Source organism: Mirounga angustirostris, unplaced genomic scaffold (assembly GCF_029215605.1).
Source record: "Mirounga angustirostris isolate CCGP_5_RB_7025 unplaced genomic scaffold, mMirAng1.0.hap1 SCAF_13, whole genome shotgun sequence".
Lineage (NCBI taxonomy): Eukaryota > Metazoa > Chordata > Mammalia > Carnivora > Phocidae > Mirounga > Mirounga angustirostris.
Window position 1 is genome coordinate 6,652,461 of NW_026991721.1, and position 25,540 is coordinate 6,678,000.

At 46.8% G+C, this 25,540-nt stretch overlaps 1 long non-coding RNA gene across 1 annotated transcript; it reads left to right on the forward strand.

The window, feature by feature from the left end:
- The first annotated feature begins 307 nt into the window (after positions 1 to 307).
- LOC135362281 (uncharacterized) lies at positions 308 to 22,212 on the forward strand. Its single transcript, XR_010406792.1, has 3 exons — positions 308 to 2,099; positions 8,104 to 8,384; positions 21,356 to 22,212. It is a non-coding gene; the product is annotated as an uncharacterized LOC135362281 (long non-coding RNA).
- Positions 22,213 to 25,540: the final 3,328 nt, after the last annotated feature.

The following is a 25,540-nucleotide window of genomic DNA, read 5'->3' on the forward strand; positions in this document are numbered from 1 at the left end:
TTGGCCCCAGCTTTTAAGGGGAAGCGCGTAACCCAGGGCCGGGAACGGGCGACAGCATGGGGGCTGGGGTCGGGGGTTCTGGGGTTACTGAGGTCTCGAGCCACGTCAGCCCCTGCCCCCAGGCTGGCAGTCTGTCGCCTGCCGCAACTGCGGGCCGTGCCTTCCAACCGCCTCGCGCGGTCTGCGCGTGCGCACTAGCCAGGTCGCGCGCCCTCCAGGCGGTGGGCGAGGCGGCGGGCCAGTGGGCAGGGTGGCAGGGTGGCAGGGTGGGAGGGTAGGGTGGGGTGGGGTGGGGGAATGGGGAGGAGGGGTGGGATGGTGGACCAGGGATAAGGGTGAGAGAAAGGGGTTCCGTTAGAATTTTCGCTCTGGGGCATGAGGGGTCTGCGGGGTAAGGCGCACAGAGCCGTGAGGAGGCGCCGTAAGGCCCGCGGCCAGGGCGCCCGAGTCCAGGCCCGGGTCCACGGGTGGTCGCACCTGGACCCGGGGAGCAGAGGGGCACAGATGCTGCGAGAAAAATTGTGGGTGCCCTGGAACGGGCTCATTGTGATCGGGAAGAGAATGGAGCTCCTGGGTAGAAATACACAAAAGCCTAGGATGTGCGACCCAAAGCTTGACTCTGAGTACTGGGGACGAGAAGATGTGGAAAAAATGGTCTTGAAAGCGAAGTCAGGCCAAAGTCAGGAAAGGATGGATGTGAAGCTAGTAGCAAGTGCATTATGGGCTTCAGCAGGTTTGGGGGAAAACAGCCCAAAGGAGATGGGGGGAAAGCAAGAAATTAGAGGCAAAATAGGCGCTGAATCCGAGAATGCAGGGACTACAGCAGGGTCTAGGAGGGGGTCTGGTTTTAAAGAGAGGTTGAAATTTACTGGGGTGGGGACCAGAGGAGAGGACTTGAGATCCAGACCACATACACGAGGGCAGAATGAGGAGGAGCTGAGGTCAAGTGGAGAGAAGCTGAGTGGAGAGAAGCTGAGGTCAAGTGGATTGAAGTTGAGGTCAAGTGGAGAGCAGGTGAGTGGAGAGAAGTTGAGGTCAAGTGGAGAGCAGCTGAGTGGAGAGAAGCTGACATCAAGTGGAGAAAAGCTGAGGTCAAGTAGAGAAAAGCTGAGGTCAAGTGGAGAGAAGCTGACATCAAGTGGTGAGAAGCTGAGTCTGAGTGAAGAGAACCTGAGGTCAAGTGGAGAGCAGGAGGGATCCAGGGGAGAGAAGCTGAGAAGTAGTGGAGAGGATTTGAGATCCACTGGAGATAAATTGCAGTCAAGTGCAGAGAAGCTAGAGGGTTCAGGAATGGACAGCATAACTGAAGAGACAACTGAAAGAATGGTAGAAGTTACTGGTGATAAAAAATGGATTAAAGTTCCTGATCCTGAGATGGAAAATCCTTTTGAAAAGGTGGAAGGAAGTGATGAAGAGCTAGAAGGGACTGAGGAAGCAGTGGGAGTTGAGGATGTCTTGGGTGGAGTGAATGATATTGCTGATGAATCTGTTTCTATGGAAGAGAAAGAGGTTATAGATGAAGGTAATGGTGAATGAGGCAGATGAAGGACTGAAGCTAATGAAGGAGAGAGGCAGATAGAGGGTGTTGCAAGTCAAGGAGGAGAAATTAGAGCCAAGCAGAGCATTATTGACCCTGAAGAGGTAAATATGAGAGAGGTAAGGAGAGCATGGGGATGAAGAATTTGCAAGGATGAAGGTGGAGGCTAGGGCCAAAGGAAATGAAGACGAATGAGAAGGAGGGAAATGGGAACATTTTGAGGAGACAGAAAGGATCTGATAATGTGTTGCTATGTCGAGGAAAGGTGGAGATTTTTTTCTTGGAGAAGAGCTGTGACTGAAGGGCTTGTTGGGAAATGTTTGAGAAATGGATTTGGGAGGGGCTAGAGGATTTAGTTTAATGTGTGGTTGGTTTATAAGTTAGAGAAGAATGCATAGTGAGAAAAATGGGGAATTACAGCAGGCTAAAGGGTAAATAATGAAGGTTGTGAAGGAAGATGCAAGCTGGAGCAAGGAAAGAAGACTTCTGAGAGGATCCTGAAGAGGAACGAGGGACTCCAAAGTGACACAAGCAAGAGAAAAGAAAGAAGTGAAGAAAAAAGGTAAGAAGTCAAATCCCATCATAATGATTATGTTTGTTGGGTTTTTTTTTTTTTTAAAGATTTTATTTATTTATTTGAGAGAGAGGATGAGAGGAGAGAGAGAGCACATGAGAGGGGGGAGGGTCAGAGGGAGAAGCAGACTCCCTGCCGAGCAGGGAGCCCGATGCGGGACTCCATCCCGGGACTCCAGGATCATGACCTGAGCCGAAGGCAGTCGCTTAACCGACTGAGCCACCCAGGCGCCCTGTTTGTTGGGTTTTAAAGTTATTTCCTTTACTCTCTCTGTACGCCCCTCTCCTGTGTAAGCCAATTTTACAATCGAATGGGACAGGCCTCTCGCGGGGCCCTATACATCTGGACCAAGCCCATCCTCATGGATCTATCCTCTAACTAGCCTCCAAATATAGCCGGAATAATGCTGGGCTCGATTCACCATGATCACCATTTCCGTGGGTTTCCCTCACCTCCACACATCAAATTTGAGTTGCTCAGACTTGATACGAAGTTACCTCAACTGTTTGTGTTATTACTGTTTCCATCTTTGACTTGGTTATTCATCTAATCACGTGGACTTTTCCCCTCGTGTCAGTCTCCTTTGGGGCTTTCTCCTATGACTTCCATATGCCATCCATCATCTACTCTCATCCCAGGGAAGAGAGAAGACTCCCTGAGTGCCTACTGTCAAGACATCAACGTCAAAACTTAGGCTCTTAGATCCTGTTTGTCTCTCCGATAGGGATATAGGAGGTGGAAAAAAGCAGCCATGGATAGTTTGGATGAAAGAAATATTTCACCCTTTTCCCCCCATATACCTTTTTTTGGGAGGGGAGAGAGACTGGCGTTGGGGGCAGAGGGAGAGGGAGAGAATCTTTTTTTAAAGATTTTATTTATTTATATGACAGAGAGAGACAGCGAGAACAGGAACACAAGCAGGGGGAGCAGGAGAGGGAGAAGCAGGCTCCCCGCGGAGCAGGGAGCCCGATGTGGGACTCCATCCCAGGACCCTGGGATCATGACCTGAGCCGAAGGCAGACGCTTAACGACTGAGCCACCCAGGCGCCCGAGGGAGAGAATCTTAAGCAGGCTTCACACCCAGTGTGGAACCCATTGCAGTGCTCGATCTCACTACCCTGAGATCATGACTTGAGCTGAAACCAAGAGTCAGACACTCAACCGACCAAGCCACCCAGGCGCCCCTCCCTCAGGTACTTTTTAAAGTCTATAATATTGGAGCGCCTGGGTGGCTCAGTCAGTTAAGTGTCTGCCTCCAGCTCGGGTCATGATCCCAGGCTCCTGGGATGGAGCCCCACGTCGGGCTCTCTACTCAGTGGGGAGCCTGCTTCTTCCTCTCCCTCTGTAGCTCTCCCCATTTGTGCTCTCTCTCTCTGTCAAATAAATAAATTAAATCTTAAAAAAAAGTCTGTTAATATTTCTGAGGAGTAGAAACTTCATCATATCACAAATATCATGACACAGATTTATAATAGGCTCATGTTTTTTAGTTGTTTTATACATACCCTTTGCTGATTTTCCCCAAAGCCTCCAAAAGATCTGTAAACCCCATGCCATATTTTTTGTTCATGTAGTCAGACCTAATGATAATTCACCAATTTCATTTTTTCCCTGGCAATTTCCTTCTTTGAGTCCTTTATCCTCTGGGTCTGATGTAGAGTGGCTGCGTTCTAGGTTTGCCCCATTGCTGCTTTCCTGGGCTTCTTAACGCTTCTTTCTGTTTCTTTGTGTTGGATCTCCTACTGCCTGGATCTTAGATCTTCTCCCTCTTTCTTGTGTTACAGCCTCATTTTGGCCAACCACATCATCTAATAGCTTCCAAAGAAAGAGATCATGGGAGGTGAACTTTGTGACAGCTTATCTGCCTGAAAATATTGATTCTTCTCTCATATTTGATGGATTTATTGCAAGTTGAAGAGGATAAATTAGAGCCAAGCATAACATTATTGATGTTGAAGGGGTAAATATGAGAGAGGAAGGGAGAGCATCTGAGTCTGCGAGGAGGGAATGGGGATGAAGAGCTATGAGGCTCGAGGTTGGAAATATTTTTCCCTTAGAATTGTAAAGGCAGGGGCGCCAGGGTGGCTCAGTCAGTTAAGCGTCTGCCTTTGGTTCAGGTCATGATCCCAGGGTCCTGGGATCGAGCCCCGCATCGGGCTTCCTGCTCAGCAGGGAGCCTGTTTCTCCCTCTCCCTCTGCCTGCCTCTCTGCCTACTTGTGCTCTCTCTGTCTGTCAAATAAGTAAAATCTTAAAAAAAAAAGAATTGTAAAGGCATTGCCCCACTCTTTTCTAACTTCTGAGTGTTGCTGTTTATAATTGCAGTTTTGTTCTTAAAAAATTTTTTTTATTCTGTGGATATGACCTATATAAATTACCTGTTTTCTACCACTCTAATGGCTCACCCTGCCCTCTCCTTCTGTTTTCTTTCTCTTTTTTAAGATTCTTTTTTTTTTTTTTTAAAGATTTTATTTATCCATTCATGAGAGACAGAGACAGAGGGAGAAGCAGGCTCCCCGCGGAGCAGGGAGCCCGATGCGGGACTCGATCCCAGGACCCTGGGATCATGACCTGAGTCGAAGGCAGACGCTAAACCGCCTGAGCCACCCAGGCGTCCCTCTCCTTCTGTTTTCTATGGTTCTACTACAGGACTTTGGAGCCTGAGTTAGAGCTCTTATCTTTTTTCTACTTTTGTCCTTTTTTTAATTCTACTCTCTGGGCAATTTCATTAATTTTATCTTGTTATTCTTTCTATTGAGTTTTTCTTTTTTTAATTTCAACTCTTGTTCATTGATTTTCTTTTTTTTTTTGCTTCTTTTTTTTTTTTATAGCACCTCTGTTTTTTGTTTTGTGTACATGTTCTTTTAGATCTCCAAGGAAGAATTCTTCTGTTTTTAAGTGTTCTGCTTTTCATACTATTTCCTCTGAATTCTCCTCCCCCTTTGCTGGTGTGTGTGTGTGTGTGTGTGTGTGTGTGTGTGTTGGAGGTTTTCCTAAAATATTTGATCTTACTCTCTGTGCACAGATGGGGCTTGTTAATTGATGGTCTTCATTCTTTATTGTTTTATATTGTATTTATCCTTTTATTTTCATCTTGATGGGGTTTGGAGATAAACACATGTATGTGTTCAATCTGCCATGTTTGACAAAAAGTCTCCTCCATTACATTTTGATTGTTTTTAATTGAATTCTTAAGTGTAACCCTGATTTTCATCTTGAAGGTAACTTGTTATTTCCTTTATGAATTTTTCTGTGTGAAAGTGACTAGCACAATGAACAAATAAACCTCAGTGTACAGCAAACTCTACATCAGTTATTATAAACATGCTGTAATTGCTCTCATCTTTGAAAAAGCACAAAACCTCTCTTGACTCCACATTCCCCTCTAGCTACTGCCCCATTTTTCTTGCTCCCTGTGGTAGGCACAAAAGTGGCCCTCCAAAGATATACTCACTTCCTAGTCCCAGGAACCTCTACATATTACATCATATGGCAGAAGCGTGAATATTACCTTACATGGCAAAAGATGTGATTAAGTTAAAGATCTTGAGAGGAAGAGCTTATTCTGGATAATCTGGGTGAGCCCTAAATGCTATCACAAGTGTCCTTATAGGAGAAAGACAAAGGAGATCAGCCACCCAGAAGAGAAGGAGGCCATTTAACCCCAGAGACAGACCACAATGATGTGGCCACAAGTCAAGCAGTGTCAGGAGCCACCAGAGGTCGAAAGAGCAAATAATGGATTCTTCCCTAGAGCCTCTGTAGGAAATGTGCACAGCCTTTGCCAATACCTTGATTTTGGACTTTTGGCCTCCAGAATTTTATTCTCCATAGAGAATAAATTTCTGTTTTTTAAGCCATGCAGTTTGTGGTAATTTGTTACAACAGCTCTAGGAAACTAATACATTCCTTTTATAGCAGAATTCCTCCCAAAAGTAGTCTATGCTTACTTTTTCTGATCTTCTCCATTCCTTTTTATCTAACTTTTTATATTGGGCATTTAAAAATATACAGAAAAGGGCGCCTGGGTGGCTCAGTTGGTTAAGCGACTGCCTTCGGCTCAGGTCATGATCCTGGAGTCCCGGGATGGAGTCCCGCATCGGGCTCCCTGCTCCGCAGGGAGCCTGCTTCTCCCTCTGACCCTCCCCCCTCTCATGTGCTCTCTGTCTCTCTCATTCTCTGTCTCAGATAAATAAATAAAATCTTTAAAAATATATATATATATATATACAGAAAAATTGAAAGTTTAGAGCAGTTAACAAATATTCTTTACCTAGATTCAGCAGCTGATAAGTTTGCCCTATTTGCTTTGTTTGTAAATACTTCAGCACATATCTCCTAAGAATTAAGACATTCTCCTCCATATCCATAATACCTAAGTAAATTAAAATTATTTTAATTTAATAAATTAAAAATTAAGAATAATTTTCTAGGGGCACCTGGGTGGCTCAGTCACTTAAGCATCTGCCTTCGACTCAGGTCATGGTCCCAGGGTCCTGGGATCGAGCCCCACATTGGGCTCCCTGCTCAGCGGGGAGCCTGCTTCTCCCTCTCCCACTCCCCCTGCTTGTGCTCTCTCTTTCTCTCTGTCAAATAAATAAATAAAATCTTTTAAAAAAGGCAAATTCCCTAATATCATTTAATATTCAATATATATTACAATTTCCTTCCATGTCCCCAGATGATCTTTTATAACCTTTTTCCTTGGCCCAGCATCTCATCAGGGCTCATATGTTGAATGTGCTTGTTAATTCTTTTTAATCTACATTGATCTCTAATTCTATTTTTAACAAGCTTGACTTTTTTAAAGAATTCAAGCCTATTTGCTTATAGATGTCCAGCATTTTTTATTTATCTGACTGTGTCTAGATGGTGTCATTTAGTTCATTCTTCTAACCACTGTAGTTTTTATGCACTGGGAGTTGGAGCTGTAGCTTTTGGTTTCTTTCTCTGTAGCACTTATCACCTTCTGACTCCAAGTTTCCCTTCTGTCATTGTTTATTATCTTTCACCTCTAGAATGGAAGTTCCGTGAAGGAATCAATGTGTGCCTGTTGGGTTACCTGTTCTAGTCTGCTGTCTAACCAACACATAGTAGGCACTCAGCATGTATTTGTGGTATGAATTAAAGTCACATTCAGTGCTTTTACCTGTGTCAATACTATTTAACATCTAATAAGAAATTGCTGTAATAATTTGCCCTGTTCCTTAGAATATCTCACATTTTTTAAAGCCTCAAATGCCTGAAAATGTCTTTATTCCATACTTGAGGTTTGTCTAGGTATAGAATTTTCCCTCAGAAGTTTGAAGGCATGGCCCTTTGTTTTCTCCCTTCATGCGTGGCCATTGCACTCGACCAGGTGATCTGTGTATGTAGTCTGCCTTCTTCTCCCTCTCTCTGTTATTTTTGCTTATTTATTGGTCTGAAGTTTATAGCTTGCTCTCTCTTCCATGCTCTAGGAACTCTGATCCCACAGTTGGGCAATAAAGTAGAGATACTGGGTGTGGGCAGAATTGTAAAGATAAGCTACAGAAGGCTCAAACCTGGTAGTAGGATCTTTTTGGCAAGTGATGATAGCTAACAATTACTGAATTCTTATAATAATCTGAATACTTTCATTGGTAACATGCTAAGCACTTTTTACATGCTCTCTATCATTTAATCCTTCCAACAACTCTCTGGGACAGGAACTATTACTGTGTCAGCTCTACCAGCTAGAAACTGCCAGGGCCATGCCCTGAGCCCAGGCAGCCTGATCCCAGAGCTGTACTGGAAACCACTTTGATGAACTGCCCACTCTTCGTATTAGAAAAGCCCCACTACTCAGTTACCAGCCTGCCAAAGCCAGGCCTGCAATCCTGCCTAGGGGGTGGGGAATGAGGCTGGGTAACAACCCTTCCATTTATTCAGTGAAGCTTGTTGAATGAGTGCTTCGGTGGCAAGTTTTTAAGAACATAAATGCCAAAAAGCAATGATGTTTATTTTCTTTCCCAGCTCTCTGCCTTCCCAAGATCATCTACTCTTAGCCTCCTTTGGTGAATCTCAGAGCACTGAGAAATTGTTGCCTCTTTGATAGGAGGCTTACACAGGCATGACATCAAGACAGCTGTGTCAGTCTCTCAGATGGCCCTGCACAGCATATAAATCATGAACCAAATAACCAGACTCGTTCTTTGGCTGGATTACATGTTCTCCTGGGATATCAGAATCATTCAACTGAGGCCACAGAAAGAAGTAGTGAAGATCAAGACACCACAACAAATCGCAGCCACCTTGTAAGTGCAGATATTTTCAATCATCTAGGTAGCTAGAACTTTGTATATGTGATATCCTTTTTTACTAAAATTAATCAAAGTGAACACATTTGAGGGAATTGAGGGCTCTTGAGTGATTTTATGTATCTCCAGTATCCTAGTCTTTCTTTGGATATTCCCAAAGATCCCTGTTTCTTGCAACAGGATATGTTAAAAACGACATTATTGTTTGGCTTTTGTCAAATGCCCCCTTCACTAGTCCCATTAATTCATTCAGCAAACACCAAACACTTATATGTGCCAGTTGGGAATGCAACAAATGTGTAGGACCAGGTTCTTGCCCTTGGCCTCCTATCTCGTGTTGAGACAGACATCTCTACAGGTAGATGTCTGTGCATTGTGAGGTTAGGAGGGTGCTATGTACTAAGTGTGGTAGAACTGCAGAAAAGGGAGGGCCTGGCCATGAGGCTGGTTAGGGGGGCAATCAGAGAAGGCTTCCTCATGTTTTTGACCACTTGGGGCTGGACTAGTGAGAAGAATGCTGAGAAGGGGTCAGCACTGGATGAGGAGAGGGCAAACAAACATTCTCAGCGGAAAGAAGAAGATTGCTGACCATGACCAGGGACTGCATAGCTCACTCAGGAGAGGGCAAGAGCAGTAGTTTGGGACAGCTGGAGCAGAGAGAGTATTATAGAGACTGGCAGAATGTGAGCTTGGGAGAGCCTGGGGATAGCCTTGAATGCAGGATTAAGGAAGTTAGCCTTTGCTCTCTAGGTGACAAGGAGAATGACACCATGAAATCTTCGCTTTACATAGTTTACCAAGCTGAGAGGTGGAATCAAGTGGGTGCAGCATGAGGGTGGGTCAGAGTGGGGTGCTGAGTAGGTGCTCAGTAAAACAGGAGATGTGATCATTAATTAGAACCTTATAATGAACAGTTCAAGATAAAGAGGTCAAGGCTATGAACTAAGGCAGAGAAAGTGGGGGCAAAAACCAGAGGATAGATTGGAGAAAGTTCCAGAAGTCTGAGTGAACAGGATTGCTAATTAATTGTGAATAGATGGAGGCGCCAGGCTTACAGATAACAATAGCTGACATGTGTCATCCAGGGCTTACTCTGTAGTTAGGCACTTTGTGTGCAGTATCTTTTTTAATCATAGTAGCCCTATGAGAGTGGTTGTATTACTTTCTGCATTTTATAGGAGAGGGAGTTGGAGCCTGGAGTGGTCAATCAAAGTGACAAGGCAGGTATATAGTGTGGTAGTAGTTAGGATTCGAACCCAAGGGAGTCAGCACCCTTAGCTACTACACAGGAGCGTCAGCAGCTGACTGGATTTTGGTACCAAGTGATTGGGAAGTGAAGTGACCACCTCAGGAAGCAGTTAATGAGTGACAGATGAGGGCCTGGAACCCACTGGAACCAGTTCTTGCCGCCCCCCCCCCCCGCCCCCCCCGAGTTCACAAACAGGAGGCTGGGCACCACATCAGGTCATAGCCATGTTGTGTTTGGTTTATAGAATATTTTTAAAAAAGTTTTTGGAACTAACTGCTAACATTAAAAAAATGGAGAGAGTCACATTAAAACCTGCTGGATTATCTTGAAAAGTGAGAAGATCTGGCCATACTGGGCCCATATAGCAGCAACCTTTGCTGCTGCTTCTGTGTTTCCTTCAGCTAGGGCCTGTGCCCCCCAGTTGGCCAGAGCCCACCAGCCTGGGATCCATGCCCACCTCTGCAGGTACCTGAGTTTGCATCTCTCCACCACAAGCTGGTCCAGTTTGATGCTAGGCTGTGTCTGTGCATTTAATCCTGTGTCGAGCCCAGGCTTCCACTGATGGTTAAATACTCTTTTCGAACTTTAGGGAATATAAGATAAAAACAGCAACGTGTTTTGTGTTGTTTGTTTTTTCCCTTCATACTGTGGGAACTGAGAAAAAATAACTGCTGCTCACACTTGAGCGCCCACAAGAGGAGGGTGACATACAGGTCACGCAGGGCGAAGGTGAATGAATGGTCGTAGTTCCCAAAGCCAGCACCAGGTAAAAGGAAATGTCAATCATACCATGGGAAACGGCAGACATAATGGGAGCTTTACAAATCATGCTGTGACTTCTTTCTGTTTAATTTGTTCAGTAATTAATTATTTGCTTGAATTTTGAACTGTGTACTTTAGACGTATTATAAGGAAGCTTTGGGGGAAAATACGCATGCACGTATACATGCCTGTGGGGTGTGGGTGGGCCATAGCTTACATTCCATCGCTTGGAATTCTCTGCAGTTTCAAAATGTTATTTTCTAAGTTTAATGATTTATCACAGATTTGAAAACATGTTTCTGTACAATTAAGTTAACATGCGAGTCACAGGACGGCAAACGGGTATTTTTTCCATATTAAATATTTTGTGACGTCTAAGATGTAAGAGTCCCCATGGCAGTGGTCAGGTGGGACAAATGACGGGTTTTATGCTTGTGTGTTTGTCTGCAGTTTGTAAACTACACTTAGAGACACAGGTTCAAACAGGTGCAAGAAATAGAGCTGACATCGGAGCTTCAGGAGTTTTGACTCCTAATCAGTGTTCTTTTTTTTTTTTTTTTAAAGATTTTATTTATTTATTCATGAGAGACAGAGAGAGAGAGAGAGAAGCAGAGGGAGAAACAGGCTCCCAAGGAGCAGGGAGCCCGATGCGGGACTCGATCCCAGGACCCTGGGATCATGACCTGAGCCGAAGGCAGACGCCCAACCATCTGAGCCACCCAGGCGCCCTCCTAATCGGTGTTCTTTGTGGGACACCAGAAAAATTGTCCTCATGCCCGCCACCCGCTCAGGAACTGGGGGAAAGCAACTGCTGATGAGCTGCGTGAATTTCTCAGGGGCCTCCAGGCACCCTTCTCGGGTGTCCAGTGGGTCTCAGAGGTTCACTGTCAATCTCGAAAGGGTCATCTGTGCTACCAGATCACAGTGACCCAACTCTCAATAGGCCAGGCCTGCAGGCTTTTCCCTGGGAGCCAGGCATGCCCGTACAAGGCTCCTACTGCAGATCAACTCAGTCTCTGGAGCCATTTGTACACAGTTAACGCCGGACTCCTGAGGCCACACTGCTGCTCCTTGGACTTTGACCCCTGCCCAGCACCTTCTCCTTCCTCCTTCCCCTCCCACTCAGAGACTCCCCGCCTCGGATATACACACCCAGGGTGGGACCCCAGTGTGTGCTGCAGCCAGCTCTTCAGTGCTTGTCCGTACCACTCAGAAACCGTGGTTTCTTATTGATATCATATAGACAAGTGCCCAATACTAGGTACTTAGCACCGTGCTGACCGCTGGGGATACAACAGATGGGTGCCCTTGCTCCTGAGGACAAGATCAGCATGCAGGGATTCATTCGTGAACCAGGTGGCACTTTGTTTCAGTACTAAAACAAGTGGTATTTTGTCTCAGTCGCATTATAATTTCATTTTTGTAGTGTGGCCTAAAAAACCTAGGCTCCCCCCAAAACTCAGCCAAGTGCATGGTAAAATTCGACTTATTCATTCATTTAACAAATATTTAGTAAGCACCTATTATTAGCCAGATGTCAGGACTATAAGAGAGGACAAAACTGTCAAATACCCCTATTCTCTTGGAGCTTACGCTATCACAGAAGGAGACTGAAAAATTGTGTCAATATGTAATCTGAGCTGAGAATTTTGAAGAAAAACCAAGCAGGGTGAGGGAGAGAGAATGACCCGAGGCAGGGGTGGGGGGCCTGCTCTTTGAGGTAGGGTGGCTAGGAAGGCCTTTCTGATGAGGTGACTCCAAGCAGGGCCCAGCAGGAGATGAGGGAGAAGCAGCAGTTTGGAGGAAGTCCTTCCCGGTGGGGGGGGGGGGTGTGGCCACAGGGGCAGATCCTCCAAGTGGCCAGTGGCCTGGCCTGTTTGAGAAAGAAGAAGTCACCAGCTGAACTCCTGGACTCCACCGTTTCCTTGTCTGCAGGCCTGTGGGCTTGTTGGGAGGAACGGATGAAATCATTTATAGAAATATTTATGTCCACCATCAAGCACTGTGTAAAAGTTGTCCTCTTTGTGTTGACTTTGTCAAGTTTTTGTAGAGTGTCTAAACCATCAGGATTATAATTATTATATTACAGCTCTGCCCTTTCCTTTTTTTTATTACTGTGGTGAAATTCACATAACAGGGCGCCTGGGTGGCTCAGTTGGTTAAGCGACTGCCTTCGGCTCAGGTCATGATTCTGGAGTCCCGGGATCGAGTTCCGCATCTGGCTCCCTACTCAGCAGGGAGTCTGCTTCTCCCTCTGACCCTCCCCCCTCTCATGTGCTGTCTCTCTCATTCTTTCTCTCAAATAAATAAATAAAATCTTTAAAAAAAAAAAAAGAATTCACATAACATACAATTACCTATTTTAAAGTGTATACTCCAGTGGCCATCTAGTGCATTCACACTCTTATGCAACTACCACCTCGGTCTAGTTTCAAACTTTTTATCATCCCACTCTTAAGTTTTTCATATTAGTTTATGTCACCAGTCTTGAAAAAAGGTCCCTCCCCCCCATATCTGACTTTGTCCTATCTGTTTCTGACTGGCCTTCATCAGTTCCTATGACTCATCCGTGTGTTTATTCAACAGATATCGAGCATCTACTATGCAGTAGGTACTATGCTAGGTAGGTACTGAGGTCACAACAGTGACAAAGGACACACAGGTCCTTGCATTTAGGGGACTCATAATCTAGTGGGGATTTAGACACTGAATATATAATTACCAGAAAATTAATTTAAATTAGATCAATGCTTGGGATGCCTGGGTGGCTCAGTGGGTTAAACGTCTGCCTTCAGAGGCGCCTAGGTGGCTCAGTCATTAAGCATCTGCCTTCAGCTCAGGTCATGATCCCAGGGTCCTGGGATCGAGCCCCGCATCAGGCTCTCTGCTCTATGGGAAGCCTGCTTCTCCTCCACTCTCCCTACTTGTGTTCCCTCTCTTGCTGTGTCTCTCTCTGTCAAAGAAATAAAATCTTAAAAAATAAATAAAATAAAGTAAAAATAAACGTCTGCCTTCAGCTCAGGTCATGATCCCAGGTTCCTGCGATCAAGTCCCACATCGGGCTCCTTGTTCAGTGGGGAGCCTGCTTCTCCCTCTGCCTGCCACTCCCCCTGTTTGTGCTCTCTCTCTTTCTCTGACAAATAAATAAATACATCTTTTAAAAAAAGAAAAATAAATTAGATCAATGCTTATATGAAAAAAATGCTTTGAAAATTGTGTTTAAAACATTTGTGGAATTATTTTTTATTTTTTTAAAGATTTTATTATTTGAGAGAGAGTGTGTGTGAGAGGAAGTAGGGGGACAAGCAGACCCCCCCACTGAGCTTGGAGCCCAATGTGGGGCTCGATCTCGGGACCCTGAGATCATGACCTGAAATCAAGAGTCAGACGCTTAACTGACTGAGCCCACCCAGGCTCCCCAGTATTTGTGGAATTATTAAAGCTACCAGCAACGAGATACCACTAGCTAGTAAAGCTTAGGCTAACACGACCGTATTGTTTTTATAATTGTTTCAGAGACACTGGAAAGAAAGATCACCTCAGGGAAGTGACCTGGATTATGTTAGGGCAGAGAGCGGGAAGGCAGGCTGAAGTAAAAGCAGTGGTACTTCATTCATCTCCTCCTGATAGCAGTCTGTGGAGGTCTGCCCGGACAGCTCGTGTTAGCGCTGCGCCCATTTTATAGATGTGGAAATGGAGACCTTGCCTCATGCCACCTGGTGGGGATTTTATTTCGCTTTAGCCCTCTGTCTGGTAAAGCTGAGAAGCATTTTGCCCCATAGGGGTCAGTGATACACCTGGTTGGAAGAAGACTTGCAGGGCTGGTCCGCGTCCACCCAGCCCACTTGGTATGCTCCAGCCTTCCAGGAGAGGGCACTGCTAGGCTGGCCTGGGAGCCACCTCACCCGACCTCCTGGGTCCCGGCCTCCTGCGGCCCCGCCCCCCCTCCCCCGGACTCCTGACCCAGCCAGCTCTCAGCAGCACCCTCCGGCCTTTCTTGCACACTGATGCGTGCATCTGTGTTTTCCTGGATGATTGTTTCTTAATCACGCTGTGGAATAACAAATCATGGCTGGGAACCCAAGTTACCTCAAGTGACGAGCCTAGTGATCACCAAAACCTAGGTACAGGCCCCGGGGAAGAGAGCCACAGAAACTGCTAGCGCGGTCCTCGCAGCCACGTGGTCCGGCGGTGGCCTGGCGGGGCCAACACTGCACGTCTGTCATGTCAGCGCACTCGCCGGTTTCTTTAGGCAAGGTGACCTGGCAGCATTCCCACCCCACCCACAGCTAGTTTCGCTTTCCCAGTGTTAAAAAGTGCCTCCTAACCGAAGTAGGGTGGTTGAACAGGTTCCAACATTTTACTTAATTTTTTAACATGGCCATTTGAGCTGCCTTCCTTCAAGTGGGTCCCTTTCGCGGCTTCTCAGCGAGATGCGCACAACTGTCCTCTTTGGCATTTGTCCAGAGTCCAGGTTCTGGTAGCTTTGGGGCTGTGGTTTAATTTTAACCATAAAATCTTCTTTCAGAATAATTACTTTTTTTAATCTGGAAAGAGCCAGTTTGATAGAGAGCTGTAACACCTCCTGCCCCGGGAACGAGTAGACCCAGTTATGTTCATTTACTGCTGATCCCTCTCTTTTTAAAAAGGGAGACTGTCTGCCTTCAGCTCAGGCTGTGGTCCCGGGGTCCTGGGATCGGGCCCCACATCAGGCTCCCGGCTCAGCGGGAAGCCTGCTTCTCCCTCTCCGACTCCCCTTGCTTGTGTTCCCTCTCTCGCTGTCTTTCTGTCAAGTAAATAAATAAAATCTTTTTTTAAAAAAAGGGGGGTGGGGAGACCAATTTGGTGGGAAGAAAGGAAAATGAACATTGTGGATAGGGCAGTTTGAAGAACTGTTTGAATGTCTACCTTAATCAACGGTATAAACGCCGAGTGTCCAAGGAGAGTGGGCTGGGATGAGAACCGAGGGACAGGATGACTTAGAGACCCCTGAGCGGGCCCTAGGCTGAATGCAGCGGAGAATGGCTTCTCAGAGCTGTCCTGTGGGCAGCCATGTAGCATCAGTTTTCTGGGACAATCTCAGTTTCGGAGACAGAAAATACACTGGCCCTTTCCCAGGTCAAGCCTCAGACGGCCGCCACTTCTTGGTTCTGAAAATATGGTCACCAGAGAGGCCTGTGGGCAGTGACAGGTGTTATCCCCTTAGCAGTGAGCTTACCCAGGCAGTGAAGCCGAGCTGCGATCCCCCGAGCTCCCTGCACTGGTGGGGATACTTCCGATTCCTTTCTCGCCTATGATACAGGTGCGTTGGTAATAATTATTTGTATTTGTAGGACATTAAAGATTTTGATGCAGAAAGAGAGAAACACGTTATCAACCATTTTGCAGTTTAGGTGGCAGACTTCTTTAATTAAAAAAAAAATCAAAGATGAAAAGAATATGGAATATGCAATGGAGGCCAATTCTAGAAAAAATGATTTATGTCAGTCCCAGCTGAGGCAAACGCATTTGGGAAGACTTACTCGTTTTATAGAAAGATTCATGCTTGGACTTATTTAAACATCAAGCTCTTCTGGTGCATTTCAGTAGGAGGGAGGACAGAAAACCTGGAGACTAACTATCACAAGCTATTACCAGTGGAAGATGAGTCTTAAGTGAAAATAAAGGGTCTGATTACCCAGCAAGTCAGGAAGGGCTGAGGCTTCCCTTTAGAAAAATCTGACCTTGCACAGACCCTTTTAGGGGCATGTGCCGGAAGCCAGGAATAGCCACGCTGGCCTGATCAGTCCCACAAAAGCTCCTAAATGCAGAGACTGTGCCTTTCATGGCTCCTCGCTGCTGGAGTTACTGGTTCACAACACTCAATGAATGTCAGACTGACACATTATTAGTTAGATTTGATGCACGTCGGGAGAAAGAGCTATCCACTTGTGACCTAATCTGTCATAGCATCAGAACCCGGTGTTTCCCATTTCTCTTGCCCCTGGAGGAGTACTGAAGAAGAGAAAAAAATGCAAGTTTCATGTGCCCAGAGGAAAAAATTCATACAGACATAAATTAAAACAAACGAACAAACAAAAAAAAAGCGGGAAAGAAAGCAAGCCAAGCTAATCTGGGATTTCAATCACCACTATGAAGGTGTTTCTGTTTCATCATTCAGTTTCTAGCAGGGCCTCTAGCTCAGACCTGTGCAGCCGTGTCTCAGGAGACTCCTTCCCTGTTCAGGCCCTCTCCCTGCCCCCTGGGCTCAGTTACTCACTTCGACCCGGGCTGCCACATCGCAAGACACCCCTTTTTTCCTGAGTCCTCCCCATGTACCTACCAAAGGCAAAGGGTTTGGGTGGCACTATCGGGGTGATGCTAGGCTTCCTGAATGGCGCTGTCCCCCACCTAGGAAGGACTTCTACTTGGTGATGCCCTCGAGGAGCCCTGGGAGGTAACCAGTTGGGCACTGATTCAATGGGGAGAGAGCACAGATGTAGATGCCTAACGGGTGGAGCTAAATCAGCCCAGGGAAGGGCGGGTCTGTGTCTGCACCTGGTTCGGGGCTGGCAGGGTAGCGTCAGGAACTTTGGCACCATGACTTCTTAGGATGTCATGATGATTTTTCCGAGAGTCCCTTGTCTTAAGGTTTTTACTCATTCAACCAGCACACACAGGATTGGGACTTTCCTTTTGTCTCGGCTATATCCTCCGAACCACAGGAAAACCCATGAGGATGATAGAGGCTGAAAAATAAAAACTCACAGAGGAGGCTCTGCATACTGGGGTAGATGTCAGAAGTTGTGGGGGAGGGGCACCTGGGTGGCTCAGTCGTTAAGCGTCTGCCTTCGGCTCAGGTCATGATCGTGGAGTCCCTGGTTGGAGTCCCGCATCGGGCTCCCTGCTCGGCAGGGAGTCTGCTTCTCCCTCTGACCCTCCCCCCTCTCATGTGCTCTCTCTCTCAAATAAATAAATAAAATCTTAAAAAAAAAAAAGTTGTGGGGGATTCGGGGTTAGCTGTGGACTGAAGAGTCCACCTCGGGGCATAAGAACACTTCTGCGTTATTGGTCGGTGAGAAATTTCCTCTAAATAATTTTGGAGAGAAAGGAATGGAATCAAGGGCTTAAGTTGGAATATATGAGGTTGACCTAGTTATAAGGTTGGCTGTCTGTTTAATTAATAGATCGTTCCATGGTGTGGGATAACAAGGTCACGCGCGGCCCTGGATATTAACAATGCTGTCCTGGGGCTTTGGAAAAAGTGGTGACAAAGTATTCAGCTTCAGGCTTATTTTATCTAAGTCCCTGGGCTGGTATTGATCAGAAATAGAGTAAAATATTGAAGTGGCATCCCAGATATTGGTTCTAAACACAAACTGGCTGGAAAGGGTGAGCATCTTAGGTCCAGCCCAGTGATGTCACCCACGAGTGCCCCATGGGAGCACCTGCGGTTGTTTTGGATTTGTAGTCCTATGTGGGCCAACAGTGCTGACAGGGTTATTCCTGTGTTAGACCTACCCTGTCAGCAAGACACTGTTTATATGATTCGTTTTCCACATTGTGGCACATTACGCACAATCCAAGTTCAATTAAGGTTTAGAAATACTGTAGGTAGAAAAGGCTAGAAAGCACTATAGCAAACAAAGATTACTGAAATTAAAAAGCTTTGAATTGGAGCCTTAGAGAAGCTTGTGAATTTGTAGGAGTTAACCAGGATGGGTACCATCTCTCACAAGAAGCATCTAAGTTCCTAAAGGATCTCCACACTGTGTAAGAGGTATTTCGGGTAGCCGGGGGCAGACCAAGGAGGGACGGCAGGAGATCAAACCTCACAAAGCATCGTTGAATGCCAGGAGTTACCTCCCTCCACAGAACCCTGGGGACTGAATCATTTGGGTCAGTTGCCTGTGTGGGTAGATGGTGAAACTGTGAGGAAGAAGTCCTTGGAGCAGAGTCTGGAGGAAATGTTCAGGGATGAGCACCCTATAGCAGCCTCTTTGATGTCAAGGGTGAAGTAGTTGAACTCCAGACCTCCCTACAAGATATGAAGAGTCACTCTGAATTTATAAGCTCATTAAACTTGTATTTTGGACGGTCTACACGTCCGGCTTTAGAGAAAACACATAGAATGCTCCAGCCACACCTTCTCAAACCACTTAGCTGACAGTTTTTGTTCTAATTACTCTAGTGAGCGTCTCTGTTATTTACAAAGTTTGAGGAAGGCAGGGCGGGGGGTGTATTTGTGCTTTGGTACGCTTTTCAGCATAGAGGGGATCCAATTCAGCCACCTTTTGAAGTCAGCCGGAACTGTCAGATTACCAGAGACCACCAGAGTAGAGGACCCCCCCCCACACACACGCACACAAATCAGCTATCTGTTTCATTTGCTAGGGCCATAGGGCCAGGGTCCATGTTTTTAAGTTTGTATGTACTTCTTTTTGTCATTAATTTTTTTTATTGGGGTTCATGGGGTTCGATCCCACAACCCTGAGATCATGACCTGAGCTGAAACCAAGAGTCGGATGCTCCACCGACTGAGCCACCTAGGCACCTGTTCACTTTGTTTTGATGAAATGAGAAGGCTTCTGCCCTTTTCCTTCCTTCTTTCTTTCCTCGGATGTTAGTAAGATCAATGAGATAAAGGTCATAAAGTACTTTGAATTACTTCCAGAAGAGTGCAGCCTGACTTGCTACTGCCCTTGGATCACTTCACGTACCCCCACAGTCTAGGGCTTCCATCTGCTATCCTGGGGATGCCGCTCTAGAGAAAGCAGGAGGGGCTGGGACCCAGCACCACAGGGTACTATTGGTGGGAGCTGCTCATTCCTGACCTTGGCATCAACACTCTTACCTCCAGAAATAGGATACATGGTAGTTCAGCCACGGTGTCTCCTCATCACAGGGCCTTCAGTCACCTCCGGTGCGACTTGCCAGGCTAGATACTTCTAGCCCCTGTTCCAGGAACTATTGAAAGGTAGACTCGAGGTGGGATGATCTGGGTGGAACCTAGGAACCCAGGATGCACTCTCACAAGGTGTTTTCAAAGATGAGGCAGCAGGGAAATGGTGACCCCCACTCCCTGGTGTGTTGAGATGTCAGAACTCTGCTGGGAGGCCACAGTGAGGCCCCACCTTCCCAGAGAACTCTGGCTCAGAACAGCCAGTTAGCCTGGGATCAGGGAACAGCAAAGTAACTGCAAACCCTGTAAGCTAGATACTGTTGTGTTTCTTAGGCCAGTAATGCTGCAAGCTGCTGCGGATAGGAGTGCGGCCAGGGCCTGGGCAGGCAGCCCTTTCCAGACTGGCTCTTCTTGGGCAGTGGCTCTTCACTAGGGACTCTCAAGCCTCTCCTTCACTCTGAACCACTTTCCCTCATGGCTGGTAAAGGAGTTAGATTTCTTATAAGAATATTATATCTTTATGCCCCAGAGGAGGAGGAACCACAGTGATCCTAAGGGTTATCCATCCATGGGAAAGCCTCAAGGACAAAGGAATCTTCTAGAGACAATGTGTGTGTGTGGGGGGGAAGGCGGGGGGTTGCAGAAGGAGACTCTGGAGTGAGCCCAGAGTCCCGTGGGAGCTCCTTAAACCCTTATCGAGAGGAGCCTGGCAGTGGGGAAAGGGAAATAGCAGAGGCTAAAAGAGATTGAGAAGGTGGAACAGTGGCCATGGAACATGCAAGAGGAGAAGTTTAATTATGCTAATTAACTAGACTAACTAAAAGGGAATATGGCATTTATTTGGTTGCCAAAAGGTGTCCTTAGCAGAAAAAAAATGTGTCCTAACTGGGGATTGACAAAGGTTGGTAGCCAAGGTCTTGAAAAGGAGAGAGACAGCAAGCCTTGCAGCTATCAACGGGTCATTTCTGTGTTTCTGTCACCAAAATTTGCCAATTTGATGTCAAGTGACTCTTAGTGTTTGTACGAGCGTGTTTGTGCTATTAGATTGTCTTCTGAGCAATTTGAAGTGTTAAGAAAACACTGGCGAAGTCAGCAACCAACAATTCCAGGAGCTTAGGTTCCACCCAAGCCTTCCCAGGGAAGATGAGGCCCCTCCTCCTACCATTCACCATGTGGCACTCCTGTCATCCTCTGCCTGTACACTTGCCCTTCCTCAGGAGAGCTGGGCTCCTGCTCGGACATTTGTGCATGCGTGCGTGTGTGTGTGTGTGTGTGTACGTGGGGGAAGGGAGAGGGAGGAGAGAGAGTTCTGCCCCTCTGTGGTGGTTGCCACCAGTCAATGGAAAGCTTTGAGCTGAAGTAAGGTGAAGCAAGAGTGACACCAAGTGCCAAGAATAGGAGCTTGCTGTGGCATCAGATGGTGTTTTCTCTCCTCAAATTATAGGAGCAGAAAGATTTAGCTCCTGTCCACAGCATTCACCTCAAAGAGAGGGTGACATGAGCCTCCAGAGGCTGGCTTGATGTCCGTATGGCACTCTGTTCATTTAGATGAAGGGATTGGCTCTCTGGGAATTAGATGCAGAACTGGGGCTTTGAGGGGCACCCGGGTGGCTCAGTCGGTTGAGTGTTGGACTCTTGGTTTTGGCTCAAGTCGTGATCTCAGGGTCTTGAGATCAAGCCCTGGGTCAGGCTACACGTTCAGCAGGGAGTCTGCTTCCCTTCCTCTCCCTCTGCCCCTCCCCCTCCCCTCGTGCTCTCTCTCTCTAAAATAAATAAATAAATCTTAAAAAAAAAAGAATTGGGGCTTTGGATAGATTTTTAAAATAAAATTCAAGGTGAAATGTCTTTGTTGGCTAGAACATGATGCAGATATCCAGGTTGCCCTTTCAACCCCAAACTATCCTTCAGCTTCTTCTGAAGAATAAGAAGGACCACAGGTGGACCCTTCTTGCTGGTGACAGAGAGCTGTCAGGTTACCAAGGTGGGTGGTGGGTCACCTTTGTATGCAGGGCACAACCCGCTTCACTTGTTTAAAAAAAAAAACAACACTGACCTACTTCTCTGTGTTTGTTCTAGAGGCTGCTCCTGACTCAGGATCTCTAGGACCAGAAATCTACCCCGTTAGTCACAGGTGGGGAACTAGGATGCATATTCTTATGAAATGGCCCCCTGGGAGGGACTGGGCACTTTGAGGGGCAGACAATTCTGCGGGTGCTTAGAGAGGATCTCCCCTGGTTCAGGCTGGACTTGCAGTGAGAGCCCTTCCTCAGACATCTCCCCAGGGGAGGAATATGGCCAGGTTGGTATTTGTCTTATGGCCAGTCCTTATTCTCAGCTTGAAGCCTACTTGGTTTCTTCCTTCTTGGGAAATAAGGAGGAAATAGTTTTGTTTGTCCAGGTGCCACCAGTCCAATGACTGATTCGGGCACACAAGTGTCTTCAGGGCGTAGTATCAGATCTGGTGCCCCCTGACATCTCTATTCCTGATCTGGGTGTGCTGTAAACAGCAGGTTGATTCAAAACTGGGAGGCATTGGGAAACCCTTTGGGTAGGAGATTTCGCAATGAGATTTTGATTGGAAAAAATACAGTGGGGTGAGGTTCTAAGGAATAAAAGAGACAGAAAACACTCCCATGCTGGCTCTCGGCTAGATCGTGGGGATAAACAGAAGAGCCTAGAAAAGCCTAGAGTGGAGGGGGGGCAGCCTACAGGAGCACACAGCTGTCCTTGCCTCTTCCCCCCCCCCCCGACAAGGAGGCGAAACCACACCTGGACCAGGCTTTCAGTCTAGGACATGTCAGCACCAGCAAGGTACAGATAGATCAGAGGCCCCCGCAGAAGAGAGAGGGGGCTGGGGGGCAGGGGAGCAGGGTTGGCAGGAGGATTAGGAGGAAAACTTAGTTACAGAAAGATCTGAAAAGGCTTGTTGGATAATTGAGGAGGGGACTAGGTGAAGCAAGGAGTAAAGAAACTCATGAACCCAAAGCTTCAGCAACCCCCGCAGGAGGGGCAGCCTCACATTGCGGACAGGTGGGCTCTAGCTCAGGACACCCCAGCATCTAGTGGCTCCGAGTAGTGGGTGCCTCTGATATGAAGAGTGCAGAGGAAGATGCTGCCTGGATCCAGAACCACAGAAGGTGGTCACGAGAAGGAGAAGGAAACCTGAGGAACAACGAGAGGAAGAGCAATGAAACCAACTCCGAAGAAGAAAAAGAGGTAAACAGAAGGAAAGGCAGGAGGGGCATCCTAGAAGGAGCAAAAAAGAAGGAAAAGGAGAGTGAAGATCATGCTCCTCATCTGAAGGCCTTTGGAGTGGTGTGGTCAAAATGGAGTCTCCAAACATGGTCGGTACCCAGAAAGCTTGTCATCTGGTCAATAAATCCCTTTCATCTAGTGGGATGAAGAAAGTGGTGCTCTTTGAGGGTGTAGCTTGGCACCATGCTGCGTAAAGACTGTGCGTGGCCCTGTCAGAACCAGCTAACCAGTTATGGATGAGAGGGGTTTATGATTCATGAGCGTGCCTACCACCTCCACCCAGAAGCCGTGACTTCCCTTGTCCCGTGCAGGGTGCGGACCCATCTAACCAGAACAACCACCCAGCCTCTCCCAGTCTCCTTAGATGACAAGCTGTGGCATCCTTGGTCCACCCAACTCAGCCCCCAAGCATCTTGCCAAAACATCAGTAAACAAGTGTAGGTAAAGGGAGTCACAGACATCGGTGCTTTGGGCCATTTCTCTTCTTTCCTGGTGCCCAGCACACGACTAACCAGGGATTTCTCATCACAGGCTAGGTATTCTTTCCTTAGAGGGCAGTCAGAAGGTCTCCAAACACCTTCCTCTGAGCTCAGAGTAAGTTTACTTTCTTTTGCTTTTTATATTCTATGACCAGGACATCAGTTTGCCTGAGCCACATGGGAAAACTGCCCCTCACCTCCAGCGTATCCAGCATTCTCAGCAGCCAGCGCGAACTTGACCAGTTTGCACTTGGCCTGCTTTCCTGCTAAGGTTGAGCCAGAGATGAATGTTATTAATGAAAACATCTCACATTTGTTTAGGGATTTATACCTCACAAAGCAAATAATTATCTTATTTAATCCTCACAGTAATCCTCTGTTACTGTTACTTCCACTTTACAGACATTGAGTTTCAGAAAGATACGGTGTCTTCCTCAGGGTCAACTGGTAGACCAAGATTCACTCATCCTCTGACTGCAAATCCTCTGGGCTTTCTCTACAAGCTCATGGGTCCCCTAGAGATTTCAGAGTAAGAGCACAGTTGTGATTCCTGGATCTCTTTTCTGACCCCTAGTTCTGCACCCTGGGTGACCTCCGACATCAGCCTTCTTCATACATTTCCTCTGCCAAACACTCTTTCGAAGTCCCCCAAAAGTTTTCATTGCAAAATCAAAATGGGATCATTGTAGGTAAAGTACAAAATATAGACAAACAAACAAGACAATAAAACCATAATTCCACCATTGAGTAATAACTCAGTACTATAAACACTGTGTTTAGTCTTCTGTAATTTTTATGATGTACACGTGGACTTGTGATTACCAGAATGTAAAATGGGCCTACCCATAACACTTTTGGAATCTGCTCTTTAAACTTACTATATTGCAAACATTTTCCTGTTAGTAAATATTTTTATAACATCATATTTATTGGATACGTAGTATTTCATTATAATTCTTAATGGTACTCTAGAGTTAAATATTTAGATTGTTCCTATTTTTTCATTATTATGACCGGTTTTATGATAGACTTCTAGATCCGATTTTAATTTTTATTTCGTCAATTTTGAATGAAGCTGAATTTTTTCATATGATTTTTACATTTGAAGCTTGTTCATGAATAGCCCATCCATACTATTTACAGCTTTCAGTAGTGTGTATTTTCTTTTTTTTTACTGATATGTAAGAACTCTTTATATTGAGACTGAAATTGTTATCTGCTAAAAACTCATTTACATCGCATTTCAATGCACCATTTTGAATTTGGGTACATACTTATTTCCCCCACTCTCCCAACCAGACCATGGATGCTTTGCTTTTGCTCTTTTTCCTCTACTTTTTCTGTAACAAGTTCCCCCCAAACAAAGTAAACCTGTGAAGGGCTCCTCCTCCTGTGGTCACCCCCACAAGCACTCTGGCCTCCTTAGGGAACACCATTCCTCCCCACCTAGGCACTGAGGCCGGTAAGGATGGCTCCCATCCCTTCTGCCCTGATCTCCAGTTCCTTACCGCCTCCTTCCCTTATACCAGCCTCTGGCTGGGGCCGGGGGGGGGGGGGGGGGGTTGGTGTGAGGTGGACCCCTGGAGGCTCCTGCATAATGCTTCAGAAAACCCTGACGTGAGCCTCTCAGAACCCCTGGGAAAATGCTGGAAGAGAATGCTTGGGGGTGTTAGTATTAGAAGAGAATCGTCTTGTGGAGGAGGAAGTATTAGGTCTCTCGTGGCAGGAATGGAGAGAGCCCCACTCTCCAAGGGCCCTCTTGCTTCTGAGCAAGGACCTCGTGGCAGGGGTGGCTGGCAGCGAACCTGCGGTCCTCCTCCTGAGTCTCAGGCAGTCCGCTCCTTTGCCCTGTAACTACCACTGGTAGGTTTGTTTGTGCCTCTGGCAGAAGGGACACAAGTCCTACCAGTTCTCCTGGTGTCCTTCAGCAACTCACCCTGGGCCGGGGAGGAGGCAGTGCCCAGGCCTGTTACCTGGAGTCCCGCCCCCGCCCCCCCACCAGAGGCGGGGAGGCCTGGAGGGGGCTGGGCAGGAGCCAGCTGGACAAGACAAGCCGAGGTGGTGAGGACAGGATGAGTGTCTTCCCCGCCGAGAGCACTACCTTGGAAAACTGGGACTGTAGGGAGGAGGTCAGGGTACACGTGGGGGTGGATGTTGGGAGTTCACTTCGGAGCTCCTGTGGGTTTGGAACGCCCTGACCCGCTCTCACTCCCCTAAGGGTCTCCCCTCCGGCCCTGTCTCCGGGTTTGGCATATTTGCAAGATGGCCATGGCTGTGACTTTAACAGGAACAAGACACCTGGCATTTCCGTGGTGGGGGCTAGGTTCTCACACTCTGGACCCCCGTGGTCTCTGCAGAGGACTTTGGCTTTTTCCCTGCAGCCAGGCTTAGAACTCCCTCTTTTTCTATTTCCACATACTTTCTGGGAAGACAGTGAGATGCTTGACAGTGAGAGGCTGGGGGTTCCAGCCAGGTGCCAGGTGGCTGTGGTGACCTTGACAGCACGTGACCTCTTTAGGCTTCGCTT